Here is a 14,312-nt window from a genome sequence, read left to right as displayed (position 1 = left end):
GTGAATAATTCTTAGTACCCATGTACCTCCTGGGATTGCGAGATTTGGGGGTTGTTACCACAGTATAACCCAGCCTATTCTGACACCTATGAGCAAAAGACATTTACAGAATCGAAGTGGTAGAATGGTGACCTTTCTCAGGAGCTCGGTGTTTAAAAGGACCCGTAAGAAGAAATGTGTACCCAAAGATAGATGAAAAAGAGACAGGAAGTCCAACAGGCAGATGAAGACTAGAGTTACTAAAATTCAAAACAGAACCAAAAAAGATACATTTTGCTCTGTTTCATCAGGCTAATGAATAAGGAAGTGAGAGCTTCCTTTCACCAGCTTGGGGAAGGTGTTGTAAAGTTAATAAAACATAGAAAGCATATCTACTTATCTCCACCAGGGGAAGGTGTTCAAATTGGAAGAGTGAGAACATATGCAATGCTCTCCACTGGTCTTTTTCATCACGGAAGCTACTCCACCTGTGAAACCACTGACTCAAGCATTTCGTTTTCTTTCCACAATTCCCCTCTTCTTCCAGCCAGTTGTTCAAATCTTCCCTATTCTCCAACCTCCACTTTTTGACCACCACCCCCACTTTCTTCTCAATTTTTCATATTCAGATGAAAGATGCCATACCATTATTTTAATAACACTCCCTCCAATAAGCTAAACTCACGTGCCCTCTGCCTTTTCATTACTCCTCTAGCAAAATCCCCCAAACCCTGCTTTTGGCTTTCTCTGTGCCTGCAAACACCACTGCAAAACATTTCTCCACAGGTGTGAGCCAGGCACAGTGGCTCACGCCTGTAATCTCAGCACTTTGGGAGCCCACAGAACAGATCAGCATCAAGATAACTTCATAATCATCAACCTGAAATGGTTGCTGAAATCTTAGGTTCTTCATGTCACTTCCCAGTCTCCAGTTCCATTATGATGATTTCAAACCTTCTCTAGTCTCCTCAGACTTCTGATACCCCTCTTCCCCCACCCACCTCTTCTCAGCACATGACCTTACTGCCTACTTCATAAAGAAACCATGTTAGACGATCTCTCACTTTTCCACTACCAAACTCATATATGCATTGACCTCTGTACACATCTCGTTTATAGCAAGGATATGATTTTACAATATTAATCTACAACTTTCTCTTCTGTTTTCACTTTTCCCTCCTCTCTGGCTTTTTAAAAAAGCTTTGAGACAGGGTCTGGCTCTGTCACCCAGGCTGGAGTGCGGTGGCACTATCACCACTCACTGCAGCCTCAACCTCTCAAGCCCAAGCGATCTTCCTACCTCAGCCTCCCAAGCAGCTGAGACCACAGGCATGTGGACCACACCCAGCTAATTTTGTTTGTTTGTTTGTTTTTTGTAGAGACCAGGGTCTGTATGTTGCCCAGGCTGGTCTTGAACTCGTGGGCTCAAGTGATCCTCCCACTTCGGCCTTGTGCTGGGATTACAGGCCTGAGCTACTGTGCCTGGCCTCCTCTCATCTTTTAAGCAAGTAGGTGGCTCTGTGCTGGTGTGAGGGGAGAGGTGTGGCTGGGCAGAATGCAAATAGTTGCTGGTGTTTCCCGCTTCCCCCCACCCCCCGCCCCCCGCTCCAAAAGCCTCAACTCTGATAGTGGAAAGTGTGATAGGTTTTTAAAATAACCACAAAGTATTCCCCTCCTCTGTTTTGCCTTTGGGCAATGCCTTCCCATACTGACTCTGGGATGACCATGTGGCTTGCATTGGCCTGTGGGACAGTAGCAAACATGACACAGCAAAGGTTTGAAAAATACTCCTGCTGTGGGAATTGCCCTCATCCTGCTCTTTGGAACCCTGAGATCGGCTCGTGAAGAAGCCTGGGTTAGCAACATGGCTCAGAAAATAAGCCCTCCCAGCTGAGGCCCCCCACCCCCCAGACAAACAAGCCTGCTGACCGCCAGACAGGTGAGAAAGGAGATCCTCGACCAGTGCTTCTCAAACTTTAATGCTTGAAGGCTCCTGTCAAAATGCAGAAAGTGTGCCTGGCCCAGTGGCTCACACCTGTAATCCCAACGCTTTGGGAGGCCGACGCGGGTGGGTATCCTGAGCCTAGGAGTTCAAGACCAGCCTGGGCAACATGGTGAAACCCCGTCTCTACCAAAAATACAAAAAAAGTTAACCAAGCATGGTGGCATGCACCTGTAGTCCGAACTACTTGGAAGGCTGAGGCGGGAGGATCACTTGAGCCCAGGAGGTGGAGATTGTAGTGAGCCGAGGTCATGCCACTGCACTCCAACCTGGGTGACAGAGTGAGACCTCATCTCAAAAAAAAGAAAAAAAGCAGAAAATGATTCATTACACCTAGGGTGGGGCCAGAGAGACTACATTTCTTTTCTTTCTTCTTCTCCTTCTTTCTTCTTTCTTCTTCTTCTTCTTTTTTTAAATAGACAGGGTCTTCTCTCCCTCTGTCACCCAGGCTTGTGGAAGGCTGGAGTGCAGTGGCGTGATCATAGCTCACTGCAGCTTCAACTTCCTGGGTTCAAGCAATCCTTCTCATGCCTGGCTAATTAAAAAAAATTTTTTTTTAGGCTGGGCGCGGTGGCTCACACCTGTAATCCCAGCACTTTGGGAGGCCAAGGCAGGCGGATCACAAGGTCAGGAGTTGGAGACCAGCCTTGCCAATATGGTGAAACCCCATCTATACTAAAAATACAAAAATTAGCCAGGTGTGGTGGCACATGCCTGTAGTCCCAGCTACTCGGGAGGCTGAGGCAGAAGAATCACTTGAACCCGGGAGGCAGAGGTTGCAGTGAGCCAAGATCGTGCCACTGCACTCCAGCCTGGGCGACAGAGTGAGACTCCATCTCAAAAAAAAAAAAATTGTAGGGTCTTGCTGTGTTGCCCAGGCTGGTCTTGGACTCCTGGCCTCAAGCAATCCTCTTGCCTCGTCCTCCCAAATTGCTGGGATTACAGGCACGAGCCACTGCACTGGGTCCTGAGACTACATTTCTAATAAGCTCCTGGGTGCTTCTGATGCTCCTGGTCTGAGGACCACACTTAGAGTAGAAAGGTGCTACACCTTCCTGCCCTAACTGAGCTGACCCACCAAATTGTGAGAAATAATAGACGTAAGTTTTAGGGGTTTGTTTTGTAGCAAAAGCTAGCTGATATAAAGAAGGTGTGAGGGCTGAGACAAAATGTTTTGGAGAAGCAAAAGAAAGAGCAGCAGCACTCTAGTGCCCCCAACCCCACTGAGACATTTTCCCTAGGCTAGGAGGAGTGGGCAAAGGGAGAAGTCTATGGATCCTGCAGCCCAGGGCACCTGAACTCTTTTTCCTGGCAATGTGTCAGGGCAGAGCAGGAGTCAAAGAGAAGTGGCCACATGGTTCAGCTTGACAGAGATGATCAGGGGCACTGTGCCAAACCTTCCTGGGCCCCAGGCATAGCTTGGAAGCAGCAGAAGGGTCAAGTGACAGTGACGGAGACATCTCAGGGCAACTAGGTGAGCCAAAAACCCAATGATTCTAAGACCCCAGATCAAGAGTACATACAACCTTGGGAGTAGAGGAACCCTAGGAATTAATAAGGTCAATCAGTGGTCTGTCATCCTAGCAGAAGGAAAACTCAATCAGAATTAAAGTTGTTTTCTATTAAGTGATTTCTATCACACCTAAGTTACTAGATCTGCTATCCATTTTTCACAATAGAGTGGTACAATAGAGTAGGCCCTGGTCCCTCCTATCAATCACCATTTCTCCTCCCTATTCAACTACACCCTCTCAACCAGATTATTTCCACTGATGTGAAAATTAAACAGTTTGATCTCTTTCTCTGTTTCTTCCTCTATCTCTCTCTCTTTAAAGTCCCATTTATTTGCATCCTCCTTTAGCATAGCTGCTGCTAACACATACAGTACCCTTGTGAGAATCAGAAAGTGCCCCCTCCAGACAGATGAATTGCAAGGGGGCTGACCCCATTCAAATAAGTACCCCTTCCTTCAGGCCACAGCCCCAGTCCAAGGTTAACAGCTTGAAGGCAGAACCTGGCCAGATTCCAGCCCGCTGTTGCATCTTTCTGCCAGGTACCCTCACTCTGCCCTTCTCCTACCCTTGTCCTGTTGCCACTGGTTTCTCTACCCACTCCTCACAGCCCAGCTTCTTAGTAGAGCTGTCTATACTAGTTCTCTCTGTGCTCTCATCTCCTACTCATTCTGTGGCAGGCCAGGTCTCCCTAACGGCTGAACAGGCAGGCCTCCCTAACAACTGTTTCAGCACTGACTGAGTGGTTAAGCTAACTATTAAAAGCTAAGAGAGCCAGTGCCCTTATACAAAGGCTGGAAGGTAACAAAAGCACACCAAGAGTTTTGCCTAGGTCTTTCCTGGGCCTTGAAGCGTGACAAGAGAAGGAAGGAGTTCTTAACAGGACCCATTTAAGATTAAACAAGTTTCTCTGGGTGCAGTGGTTCATGCCTGTAATCCCAGCACTTTGGGAGGCCGAGGCAGGCAGATCACTTGAGGTCAGGAGTTCGAGACCAGCTTGGCCAACATGGTGAAAACTCGTCTCTACTAAAAATACAAAAATTAGCTGGGCGTGGCATGCACCTGTAATCCCGGCTACTTGGGAGGCTGAGGCAGGAGAATCACTTGAACCTGGAAGGCGGAGGTTGCAGTGAGCCGAGATTGAGCCACTGCACTCCAGCCTGGGCAATGAGTGAGACTGTGTCTCAAAAAAATAAAATAAAATTTAAAAAGATTAAGCACATGTTATTAGTGGTCTGAAGGAACTCCCCAAACCTCCATGATTTAGCAGGAGATAAGATAAGGGCAATCACCCCAGCACCTGGATCCATTTAGATTAAGTAAATTTACTGAGGCTCCAGAGGAAGGTCTTCAGGACTCAGACCTTAGTTATAGATTAGAAGAAGTTAATCACTTATGTCTTTAGATGAATGCACACTTACACGTGGACATGTAGCTTAGAAGGTATGTAAGCTCTGGAAAACTTTGTAATTTTGAGTTGGTCTGGTGATAATTTCCAGGCCTTCTCCCTGCACCTGGTTACAGAAATAAAAACTCTCTTCTTTCCTAGTTCACCTGCATCTTGTAATTGGGCTGAGAGAATAAGCAGTCCGACCCTCGGCTTGGTCCAGGAACAATTCCTCAGCACACTCCAATCTGAGTTCTGCCCCCATATTGCCACATCATCAGTTCTTTCTAAGCTTATCAATGGCTTCCATGGGTTTGTTTTTTTTTTTTTTTGAGTTTAGCTAGGATCACAGATTCACACCACCACTCCCAGCTAACTTTTTTATTTTTAATTTGTGTAGATACGGAGTCTTCCTATGTATTCCAGCCTGGTCTCCAATTCCTGGGCTCAAGCAGTCCTCCTATGTTGGCCTCTCAAAGTGCTGGGATAACAAATGTGAGCCACCATGCCTGGTGCCATGTTACTGAATCCAGGACACTTTCATGGCTCACCTTACTTGACCTTTCAATAACATTTTTAACTGACACATTGTAAGTGTACATATGTATCAATAACATTTAACACTGTTGACAGTTCCCACCTTCAAATCATCTCTTCTGCCAACTTCTATGACATCACATGTGAACTGTTGTCCTAGTTCATAGCTACACCTTCAGAGCATAGCATTTGAGAGATTGACCTTTGGAGTCAGGCCACCCAAGTTGATATCCTTTATCCTTTGGAGTGAGGCCACCCAAGTTCATAGGCCAGCTCCACCACTTCAGCTCTACGGCCTTGGGCAAGTAAGTGAACCTCTCTGTGCCTCATTTATCAAACATTAGTTCTAATAGTACCTATCCTCCCCTATCCTGCAGGGTTGTTGTAAGAATTAAATTATATATATATATATATATATATATATATATATATATATATGCAGTCATGTGCCACCTGATGTTTTGTCAATGATGAGCTGCATATACAAGGGAGGTCCCATAAGATTCTAATACCTTATTTTTATTGTACCTTTTCTATGATTAGATGATATGTTTAGATGTGCAAATATGATCTCATGTTACAACTGTCTACAGTATTCAGTACAGTAACATGCTGTGCATATAGCCTAGGTGTGTAATAGGCTATCCCATCTAGGTTTATGTAAGTACACTTTATGATGTTTGCACAATGATGAAATCGCCTAACAACGCATTCCTTGGAATGCATCCCCATCATTAAACAATGCACGACTGGGTGTGGTGTGTGTGTGTGTGTGTGTGTGTATGTATAATCCCAGAACAGTGTATCCCATAGAGTAAGCTTTAAGTCTTATGAGTCGGTACATTGTTGCTGCTGTGGGAAGCTGATTCCCCAGGCCCTCTTCCTTTTCACTTTATGATCTCTTCAATGACTCCAAATTGACATTTCCAGCCCCAGCCTCTCCTTGGGGCTCCACACCTAGAAATCCAGTTGCCCACTTGACATTCCCTCTTGGTTGCCTCAATGGCATATCAATTTTAATATGTGAATGATAAAACTATCTATTCTATTATGCAGTCAGAAACTTAGGAGCCATTCTGGGTATCTCCCTCTTCCTCAGTCCCTCTTCTTCAATCCAATCTATCACCAAGTCAGGTGGGTTTTACCTCCTAAATGTCCTTTCAAATCATTCACTTATCTTCATTGCCATTGCTACTACCCTAGCTCAGAGGACCAACTGTCCCCTAGAGCACTGTAGAAACTGCCTAGCCAGTCTCTGTTTCTATTTTGCCCTCTTTTAATTTTTTTTTTTTTTGAGACTGTGACTCACTCTGTCGCCAAGCATGGAGCGCAGTGGTGTGATCTCAGCTCACTGAAACCTCTGCCTCTCAGGCTCAAGTGATCCTCTCTCCTCAGCCTCCCGAGTAGCTGGGATTACAGGCGCGCACCACCATGCCTGGCTACTTTTTTTGTAGAGACAGGATTTCACCATGTGGCCCAGGCTGGTCTTGAACTCCTGGGCTCAAGTGGTCTGCCTGTTTCGACCTTCCAAAGTGCTGAGATTAAAGGCATGAGCCACTGCACCCGGCCTAATTTTTAATCAGTGATAGATTTCGGTCAATGCCATTTCTCTGCTCAGAATCTGTCCTGGCTTCCAATTGGTCTTTGGATAATGATGCAAATCATTAAGGTTTGAAAATTATGTTGTTAGAGGTCTTGAATGCCAGACCTTATCATGGTGTCAAACACATAGTAGGTGCTCAACAAGCATTTGTTGTCTGATTGACTGCTGGGAAGAAGCACTTTACATTTGAGCTTTGATAGCAAACTACTGATGATTTGTATTGAGGGAGTAAGTAACGTTAGCAGAAATGACTTTCCAAAAATAGTCTTGCTGGGATCCCATGGATTGGGATTGAGAGAGGAAGACCTATTGGGACAGAATGAAAGAGCAGAGAATTTGAAATAGATGGCAGTTGGAAAGAAAAAGATGAATAGAGATTGGGAAGGCAGAATCTGCCTGCTTGGCTGAGAAAAAAATAAGACTAGCATTTTAGACTGAGAAAAAGAAAAAAAGATTTCTTTTGATTCGTTTTTTCTGCTATCCTCTCTCTCTCTCTCTCTCCTTCTCTCTCTCTCTCTCTGACAGGATCTTGCTCTATCACCCAGGCTGGAGTGCAGGGGTATGATCATGGCTTACTAAAGCCTCAACCTCCCAGGCTCAAAGGATCTTCTCACCTCAGCCTCCTGAGTAGCTGGGACCACAGGTGTGTGTCACCGGGCCTGGATAATTTTTTAATATTTTGTGGAGATGGGGTCTCACTATGTTGCCCAGGCTGGTCTCAAACTCCTAAGCTTAAGCGATTCTCCTGCCCTGGCCACTCAAAGCGTGGGGATTACAGGTGTGAGCCACTGCTCCTGGCCAGCATGCCTTCTAAGGATTTTCACAGTCTGGCTCTAATCTACCTCTACAATCTCCTTTTCTGTTTTTCATGAGGTTTCCAACATTGTAAACAGGGGTGCTAAAATCACATCTTTACTACTTTCAAAACAATGGACCTAGAGACCAGACTTTTTCTTATGTATTCAAATATTTATTCAAAAATATGTATCAAGTGCAATCATGTATCTGGGGTTGTGCTGGGCAGAGGAGGTACACAATGAGCAAAACAGTCCCTGACCCTGTTGTCCCTTCCAGCCTAAGAGAGGAGACCAACTTTAACCAAATCAGTCTCCTAACGTGTGAATAACCCCAAACTGAACCAAGTGCTTGAAGGAGAGGAACACAGTTCTGTGAGAGTGTATAACATAAAGGTCTGCCCCAGGGCTGGGCGCAGTGGCTCATGCCTGTAATCCCAGCACTTTGGGAGGCCAAGGTGGGTAGATCACTTGAGGTCAGGAGTTCAAGACAAGCCTGGCCAACATGGTGAAACCCTGGCTCTACTAAAAAATACAAATTTGCCAGGTGTGGTGGCGGGCGCCTGTAGTCCCAGATACTCGGGAGGCTGAGGCAGGAGAATTGCTTCAACCTGGGAGGTGGAGGTTGCAGTGAGCCGAGATTGTGCCACCGCACTCCAGACTGGGCAACAGAGCGAGACTCAAAAAAACATCTGCCCACACACACTCTCTCTCTCTCTCTCTGTCTCTCTCTCTCTCACTCTCTCTCTCTCTCTGTCTTCTCTGTGTGTGTGTGTGTGTGTGTGTGTGTGTGTGTAGTAAAGACTTCCCACAGGGGATGCTTGAGCAGAGATCTGAAGGTGGAGAAGGACCTGACTGAATGAGGTGGAAATGGAACATGATGGGTTCAAGAAACTTAGACCATGTAGCTATTCTTGCATATTTATTTTTTCATATGAACTTTAGTATCAACTTGTTTAGGTCCAGAATAAAAGCTTATTGGTATTCTTACTGAAAGTTGGTAAGTTTATAACATAACATAGGAAGGAGAATTGACATCTTCATGATATTGACTTGACCTATCTGTGAGAGCCACCATTTATGTAAGATAACATAAACAGAGGTTCCAAGGATCAGGACATGGATATCTTTAGGGGCCATCATTCTTCTCCGCACAAGTACTATTTACAATAATACCAAAGAAGGCCAGGTGCAGCGGCTCACGCCTGTAATCCCAGCACTTTGGGAGGCCAAGGCAGCCGGATCACTTGCGGTCAGGAATTCAAGACCAGCCTGGGCAACATGGTGAAACTCTGTCTCTACTAAAAATACAAAAATTAGCCAGGCATAGTGGCAGGCGCCTGTAATCCCAGCTACTCAGGAGGCTGAGGCACGAGAATCGCTTAAACCCAGGAGGCAGAGGTTTCAGTGAGCTGAGGTCGTGCCACCGCACTCCAGCCTGGGCAACAGAGCAAGATTCAATCTAAAAATAAAATAAAATAAAATAAAACCAGAAAAATGAAATACTTAGGTGTACATTTCACAAATATGTCCTAGATCTATGTGCTGAAAACTACAAAACAATGATGAAGGAAATAAAAGAGAGCTAAATATATGGAGATTTAGAAATGTATGGAGAACTGTGTTTTTGGATTGGAAGACTCAATATTGTGAAGATGTCAATACTCTAAAAATTTATCTATAGATTCAACACAATTCCAGTCCAAATCCCAGCAGGATTCTTTATAGATATCAGCATGGTGACTCTAAAATTTACATGGAGAGGCAAAGAAATTAGAATATTCAAAACATTTTTTAAAAATAAGAACAAAATTGGAAGATTCATGCTACTTAATTTTGAGACTTACTATAAAGCCACAGTACTCAAGACAGTGTGGTATTGATGCAAGGATGGATACGTAGGTCAATGTAATAGAATAGAGAGTGCAGAAATTTACCCATACTTTTTACAAAAATTCACTTAAAATTAATCATAGACCTGGCTGGGCCTGGTGGCTCATACCTGTAATCCCAGCACTTTGGGAGGCCAAGGCGAGTGGATTGCTTGAATCCAGGTGTTTGAGACCAGTCTGGGCAACATGGTGAAACTCTGTCTCTACAAAAAATAAAATTAAAAACAAAATTAGCCAGGCATGGTGGCACATGCCTGGGAGCTACTTGGGAGGCTGAGGTGGGAGGATGGCTTGAACCTGGGAGGCAGAGGTTGCAGTCAGCAGCGATCACACCACTGCACTCCAGCCTGGGTGACAGAGCGACACCCTGTTTAAAAAAAAAAAAATCAATCATAGACCTAAATATAAGATGTATAACTTTTAGAAGAAAACACAGAAGAAAGTCTTTGTTTTCTGGTGTTAGGCCAATAATTCTTAGATATGACACCAAAAGCACTATCCATAACAGAAAAATTTGATAAGTTGGACTTCATGAAAATTATGAGCTGTTGCTCTGCAAAAGATGCTAAGAGGATGAAAAAACAATATACTGGGAGAAACTATTTATAAATAACATATCTAACAAAGGACTTGTATCCAGAATATACAAAGAGCTCTCCAAACAATGAGGAAACAAACAATCCAATAAAAAAATGGGCAATAAACCGTGGAAGCAAAGGACCAGTAGGTGAAGATAAAGGCATCAGAGCATTTAAGGAATCTGCAAAGCAGACACTGGCTCCAGCAGCAAGTGTAAGTGGCAGCAGGAGATGGCCAAGAGCACCCAGGGAAAAGGCGCAAGCCCTAGAAGACCTGGCCGGTTTCAAAGACCCAGCACCAGGTCATACTGAAGAATCAATGACTCATGACAAAACCACCAAAATACCCTGCAAATCACCACCAGAACTAGTAGACACTGCAACAAGCTCAAGGAAATGGCCCAGGGCTTGTGGCCAGAAAGTAGAAGTGAAAGAAGAGCTGTTAGCAGTCGGCAAGCTCACACAAACATCAGGGGAGACCACGCACACCAATAAAGAACCAGCAGGTGAGGGCAAAGGCATGAAAGCATTTAAGCAACCTGCAAAGCAGAAGCTGGACCCAGAAAATGTAACTGGCAGCAGGAGATTGCCAAGAGTGCCCAAGGAAAAGGCCCAACCCCTAGAAGATCTGGCCAGCTTCCAAGAGCTCTCTCAAACACCAGGCCACACTGAGGAACTGGCAAATGGTGCTGATAGCTTTACAAGTGCTCCAAAGCAAGCACCTGACAGTGGAAAACCTCTAAAAATATCCAGAAGAGTTCTTCAGGCCCCTAAAGTAGAACCCGTGGGAGACCTGGTAGGCACCAGAGACTGTAAAATCACAAAGCAAAAGCAACACCTCCCTGCCCCCACTGCCCTTCAAGAGGGGATGTGGAAAAGATGGAAGTGTCACAGGAACCAAGAGGCCGCACTGCATGCCACCAGAGGAAATCATAGAGGAGCTGCCAGCCAGCAAGAAGCAGAGAGGGTTGCTCCCAGGGTAAGAGGCAAATCACCCGAACCCTTGGTCATCATGAAGAGAAGTCTGAGGACTTCTGCAAAAAGAATTGAACCTGCAGAAGATCTGAACAGCAATAACATGAAAACCAACAAAGAGGAATACGAATTACAAGACTCAGTCCCTGAAAATAAGGGAATGTCCCTGCTCTCCAGACGCCAAAGTAAGACTGATGTAGAACAGCAAATAACTAAGGTCATTGTATTAGCAGAAAGAATTCAAATAAACTGAAATGAAAACAAGCCCATGAAGACCTCCCAAGACATGGACATTCAAAATCCAGATGATGGAGCCCAGAAACCCATACCTAGGGGCAAAGTCAGTGAAAACAAAAGGTGCTTGAGGTCTGTTAGACAGAATAAGAGCTCCCAGCCTAAAGTGGCAGAGGAGAGCAGAGGGCAGAAGAGTGCGGGGGTTCTCGTGCAGAACCAGGAAGGGAAAGGAGAAGCAGGAAATTCAGACTCCATGTGTTTGAGAGCAAGAAAGATGAAAAGCCAGTCTGCAGCAAGCACTTTGGAGAGTGAATATGCACAGAGTAACGTGGAATGTCAAGAGGCGTGCAGAAAATCCAAAGAAGGCTGAGGGCTGAGTGCGGTGGCTCACGCCTGTAATCCCAGCACTTTGGGAGGCTGAGGCGGGCGGATCACGAGGTCAGGAGATCGAGACCATCCTGGCTAACATGGTGAAACCACGTCTGTACTAAAAATACAAAAAATTAGCCGGGCGTGGTGGCGGGCGCCTGTAATCCCAGCTACTTGGAAGGCTGAGGCAGGAGAATGGCGTGAACCCGGGAGGCGGAGCTTGCAGTGAGCCGAGATCGCGCCACTGCACTCCAGCCTGGGCAACAGAGCGAGACTCCATCTCAAAAAAAAAAAAAAAAAAAAAGGCTGAGGACATTGTGTGCGTCAAGAAAATAAGAACCAGAAGTCACTGGGACAGTGAAGACATTTAACAAAGAAATCTAACTGGGAAAAATATAATAAAGCTAGTTTTGTGATAAACAAACAAAAAGGGCAAAATATTTGAACAGCCATTTCACCAAAGAAGATATGCAGATGTCTATAAGGAAATGAACAAGCTGCTGAACATCAACAGTAAAATGCAAATTAAAGCCATAATGAAATACCACTGATGCACCTATTACAATGGCTTAAAAAAACTAACAATACCAATTGCTGGCCAGGCTGTAGAACAACTGGAACATTCATACATTGCTAGTGGGAATGCAAAAATGGTTCAGCCACTTTGGAAAAACAGTTTGGCAGGTTTTTAAAATAAAGTTAAAAATATATTTACCACATGTTCCACCAATTCCATGCCTACATATTTCCTTAAAAGAAATGAAAACTTATGTTCACACAAAATCCTATATGCAAATGTTGATAGCAGCTTTAGTCGTAATTGCTAAAAATTGGAAGCAACTGGTGAATGGAGAAACAAATTGTGATCAATCATACAATGGAACGCTACTCAGCAATAAAAAGGAACAGACTATTGATACACACAATGACACGTGTGGCTGAATCTCAAATACATTATTCTGTGAGAAAGAAGCCGGCTCAAAAGACTACATTCTGTATTATTCCATTTATATGACATTCTGGAATATGCATAAGTATATTGACAGAGAACAGATTAGTCTTTCCAGGGATTAAGCACAGAGTAGAGGAATCAACCATAACAGGACAGCATTAGGTAGTTCTTTGGGGGGAATTAGAATTCTTCTGCATCGTGACTGTGGTAGTAGTTACATGGTTTGGTGAGTTTGTCAAAATTCGTAGAACTATACACCAAAAAGAATGAAATTTACTGAAAGATACATTTTAAAATAAAATAAAATAAACCCCAGGTATTCATGGCTCTACTTCCAATGCCCAAGCTGCCTTGAGCTTCTGAGCTCTAATGGATGAAAAGGTGGATGGATATAGGGTTTGCCTGCAAGCCTTGTCCAAGCCCTGTGATTTCACTCACATTATAGGTTGAGTTCTCTGGGAAGCAGACTCTGAGTTGGAGATTAGCACCCAGGATATCTTTTTGTTTTGTTTTTTTTTTGAGATGGAGTCTCACTCTGTCACCCAGGCTAGAGTGCAATGGCACGATCTCTGTTCACTGAAACCTCCGCCTCCCAGGCTTGAGTGATTCTCCTGCCTCAGCCTCCCAAGTAGCTGGGATTATAGGCACCCACCACCACACCTGGCTAATTTTTGTATTTTTAGTAGAGATGAGGTTTCACCATGTTGGCTAGGCTGGTTTCAAACTCTGCACCCAGGAGATTTATTAGAGAGGGCCCTTGAGATCAACATCTATTGAAGGGAAGGGAAGGATGTAGGATTGGGCAGAGGGGCAAGTCAGGTGGCAGCACAAGCCCAACATTGTCTCTCTTGGTCTACCACATGGTGATCTTTGAAGATGAGGTGGTTATTCGGAGTTGTCGCTTGTTGAGGGGAGAGGGCTGGGCCCCCTGTTTTTCAGCTATTAGATGCAGGCTGACCCCTAGAAGGATGCAACTTTGGGTGAGGCAGCTCTTTTTAGCCAAGGCAATCACTGAAGTTGCTGACAGCTGAGGGTTTTCTGTGGGCACCGCTCCCAGCAGCTGGAGAATACTTCCTTTATTCCAGAAGGAGAATCTGGACAGCATCTACCACACTTCCTGACCTCTTCAAAAGAGGAGGTATTCCAATCTTTTTTACTACCTCCCAGAGGGCAGAAATGGTGATTTCCTGTTGAAATCCAGTGGCAGAACACTTACCAGGTCCTTTTGAGTTTTCTAATAAAAACATAAATCAATAAACAAACATATTTTCTGGGCAAAGAGTGGCTTCTCACAGGATTTTTTTTCTAATTTTACACATTTTTCTTCCTTGTGATAATATGTATAATTTATTTTATGAGAAGTAAAACATAAATTGTAATAGAACTTAGTTTTAGTATTTTTTTTTTAAGAGATGGGTACTCATTCTGATGCCCAGACTGGAGTGCAGTGGCGGCAATCATAGCTCACTGCAGCCCCCAATCTCTGGGGCTCAAGCGAT

At 44.6% G+C, this 14,312-nt stretch overlaps 1 pseudogene; it reads left to right on the top strand.

Annotated features, from left to right (window-relative positions):
* The first annotated feature begins 9,917 nt into the window (after nt 1-9,917).
* Nucleotides 9,918-12,504, top strand: LOC129395440 (proliferation marker protein Ki-67-like; annotated as a pseudogene).
* Nucleotides 12,505-14,312: the final 1,808 nt, after the last annotated feature.

Source organism: Pan paniscus, chromosome X (assembly GCF_029289425.2).
Source record: "Pan paniscus chromosome X, NHGRI_mPanPan1-v2.0_pri, whole genome shotgun sequence".
Classification (NCBI taxonomy): domain Eukaryota; kingdom Metazoa; phylum Chordata; class Mammalia; order Primates; family Hominidae; genus Pan; species Pan paniscus.
Note: the sequence above shows the minus strand (reverse complement) of the source record. Positions and strands in the feature narration are given on the sequence as shown.